The 3,839-nt window shown below is 42.9% G+C and overlaps 1 non-coding gene across 1 annotated transcript; it reads right to left on the bottom strand.

Moving 5' to 3' along the window:
- Positions 1-1,571: 1,571 nt before the first annotated feature.
- On the bottom strand, positions 1,572-1,655 carry TRNAL-UAA (transfer RNA leucine (anticodon UAA)). Its single transcript has one exon. It is a non-coding gene; the product is annotated as a tRNA-Leu (tRNA).
- Between the last annotated feature and the right edge of the window lie 2,184 nt (positions 1,656-3,839).

The following is a 3,839-nucleotide window of genomic DNA, read 5'->3' as shown; positions in this document are numbered from 1 at the left end:
ATCTCTAAGTTTTACTGTAGTTACAACCTGACAATTGGTATTTAGAGCTCGGTTCAGTCATCGGCGACGAGTTTGGTTCGGACACAAGGAGTTGGGCCGGGGTTCCCATAAAATCCTTCTCTTTGACCTTTGATCCCGGCGCGATTCACTCGGGTGCAGATTTGGCTCCATAGATGTCTCTAGCCATGACCTTCTTATATCTCCCTGGGTATTGTTTCAGTCAGAGAAAAAAGTATGTACAGCTGCTAAAAGCCTAAAACACGTATGCTTGTCAGAGAAGATTTTTGCCTCCTGGGACCAGAATTTTTTTTAAAAAATCTGAAAGTCAATTTTTTTAAAAAAATATGAAAATAAATACACAGGTACTTGGGGATGTAAACTGCATGTGTGTATAAAATTATATTATCAAATATGTTTTGGTGTGAGCTGTACAAAAAAACAAAATCATGTGTTTTATAGTGGATAGTACGTGTGATAGAAACACATGATTTTCTCATTTTCCTGTAGCTCCCATGAAAATATGTTTCACCATGAATTTTATAGATAAATAGTATACATCCATTGGCAGTTCAAAAAAAGTATACATCCACTGGTATGTGTGTATTTTTTTTCAGAATGTTTTGGACCTTAAAAGTCAGAGTTTTAAAAAATTTGAAAGCCGGGCCGGCTACATGGAGCTCGGGAGCCAAACATAATTTCCGCATGCTTGTATGCTATCATGTATTCTCAGTACGTATGTGGTTCTGCATCTTAACATGTTGGTCCAGGATTTTCCTCCAGCATGCAGCCTCGCGTGTTCAATTAACTAAGATGATACCCCAAGCGTTGATGTGGGAATCGGTTACAATATATTTCAATAAGATTTGATTGTGTGGAATATAAATATTTAGATTAATAACACGTGAAACAAAATTCAAATTACATACGACTTGTTATATTTGATTGTGTATAACTATAAAATATAAGGGAATAATATAGAATGAAAAAAAAATGTCATGCATGGTCGCACCACGTGATGGTGGTTCTTTTCTCATGCATGGTTGCATGTTGAATTGAGACTTATCGCGTTCTTAATTGTATGATGACCTGACTTGTTTGCATGTCAAGATAAAAAGTTAGTTGAGACCACTTGCTAAGGTATATAGGATGAGTTGTGAAGAACCCTTTGATATTGGACACTACCACAAAATGTACTAGTTAGATTGCTGGGGTTTTGAAAGAAACATCAACTAATGAGGACGATCTCTAATTATAATAGAAAAAATGATAATGTGCTAGTATAGACAATCTTCCTTTAATTTAATATATACACGTAAAAAGAACAGAGAAAAAGAGATTCAGAGTGTTAATATATACACGTAAAAAGAACAGAGAAAAAGAGATTCAGAGTGTTAATATATACATGTAAAAAGAACAGAGAAAAAGAGATTCAGAGTGTTAATATATACACGTAAAAAGAACAGAGAAAAAGAGATTCAGAGTGTTATATATACACGTAAAAAGAACAGAGAAAAAGAGATTCAGAGTGTTATATATACACGTAAAAAGAACAGAGAAAAAGAGATTCAAAGTGCTGGCTGTGGGGTTCGAACCCACGCGCAGCTTGACTGCAGAAGATCTTAAGTCTTCCCCCTTAACCACTCGGGCAAACCAGCTGCTTTTGTATTTAAATCAGTAGCCATGGTCATTGGGGCTAATTTTCTGTTTCCATGTTTTGAACGAATAAACATTCAGGGTGTGTTAGCTCAGGGCAATTCCAAACGCAGATCACCTAATCATCCTTAAATGTTTGAATCGGGTTGTCCGAACAATTTTTTTTGGTCATCCAGCACGGGTCATCAAATTTGTTTGGACGGTCCGGATGTCTGAAATCTTATAAATCGGAACCAAATATATAAGAGGTTTGGGGGCGCCCGGACCTCTGTCAGGTCGGATTTTGTCACGCCCGGCCCACCCAAAAACCCGAACTGGAGCCTGCGCATTTGGACATTTCCATCATTGTTTCCGCGCCAAAGTTTGCCCTTTCCCACCGCCCCCGCCCTGATTGTCACCGCCCCGGACTGTTCATGCATGTTCTACCTTCACATTTGAGGCACCGTAGGAGGACCCAAGGACATGATCGTTATCCCGACAGAGCCAGATAACCAGAGTGTGGTGGCCGTTCGCAAGGTCACGTCCGCGGAAAGAAACGCCCGACACTACAAGGCGATGAGAAAGCGGGAGGTGCATTGGCACCCATCCATGACGGAACTCATCCGGCGCGCCGCCACTCTGGTGCAGCCTGGGCAATCGATGGCATGGCCGTCCCATTTGAAGCCACCCTACTACTACGCCTCCCATCACCTTGGTCTGACTGACACGCACAATTTGTGCAGCACTCTGCGTCCTTACGACATCGAGTCTTGTTCACCGTGGACCTCAATACCGACTACGTCGCCGAGTTGGACTCATCCGGGCTTATTCGGTCATGGATGCCCGTTGTGGACTGTTCATCCAGTCTGGTAGCCGCAAAGTCGGTGCCCGGCCATTGTTCACCGCAATGCCTCATCCAAGCACGACAATGGAGGATGATGAGGCGATGATGAACATTATCCACAATGGAGGCATCTACGAAAACAGATAAGTGGATGGCTCCTAGGCGAAGGAACATCCACATTTGGACTCCTAGTAGGCGTGCACCCAGTAGACGTGCACCCAACAGTCGGACGGCCAGCAGCCTGACATGGATTCAGATGAGTAGTGGTTGTCGGGAGGCGACCCAAACATGAAGCAGAGCGGCGTTTTGGCAATGTGTACGTCTGCGTGTGTGTGTGTGCACGCGCGTGTGTGGTTTCACTAGCAAAAGCATTACAATACCTACCACAAGGAAGTGATGCATCAACGCAATGTGAAGTAGCTCACCCATCAGTGATACAACGATCAAGAAGGCGTCAACAGGTTTTTGTGGTTTCTACAATCAAGTGAAACCCCAGTGGAGCACCAATCCAAGAGCTTATAAGTTTTGTGGCTTGTTGCTCTATATGTTCATCATTTGATCAATTTGTGGCTTGTTGCAACTTGTTGATCATCCATTATTTTCCTAGACGTTGGACTTAGATCTCGATGCGCGAAGATTGTCCTAGCTTACTTTGCGGGCTTGTTGAAGCGCTTCATGCAAGTGGAGGGTGTCGGACCAGCCGAAGAGTGAGGTATTTGCCACGGACAACCGAGCTGGGGTCTGAAGAAGGAGGCCTTTGGCATGGACAACCAGACTGACAACTTTTGAAATCGATTGGATATAAAAACTTATTGAACATCCGATGCCTTTTGGCTATGATTACATACTAGCAAAAGGGCCCGTGCGTTGCAACGAGAGAGAAAATTGACGTCTTCAGGAAAACATCCATCAATGAGACATGATAGCATCGGACAGTGCAAGGCAGTGAGACACACACCGGGATGTAGAAGAAATGTATATCATCAGTGCATTTACCACAAAGCGAGCCTTGGCGTTGATAGTGCGGAAACTTACTTCTACAAAATATTGAAATCTACACTCAGTTAGCTTTATAAATTCACGGGTCCAATTTTCAGCAACGCCAATTGAACTCGCAACGATATGCGTCTGGCTTTACATCAACATCGGTCATCCTTGCAGTGTTCATGTGGTCTGGTTTGCAACGTCGTCCTTCTAACTTGAAATACCATCGAACGTCATTCTTCTAGCTTTGCAACACGACGATTCGACTTTTCCAATAAAAAGAATAGCGGCAATTGGTATCTTGGCGTGCTTCCGCTAGACTCATAGGGAGGTATTTTTTGATTTCAATGCATGCGTGCCTCCTACAATCCCGCTTAAT

This window comes from Aegilops tauschii, chromosome 3 (genome assembly GCF_002575655.3).
Source record: "Aegilops tauschii subsp. strangulata cultivar AL8/78 chromosome 3, Aet v6.0, whole genome shotgun sequence".
Lineage (NCBI taxonomy): Eukaryota > Viridiplantae > Streptophyta > Magnoliopsida > Poales > Poaceae > Aegilops > Aegilops tauschii.
Note: the sequence above shows the minus strand (reverse complement) of the source record. Positions and strands in the feature narration are given on the sequence as shown.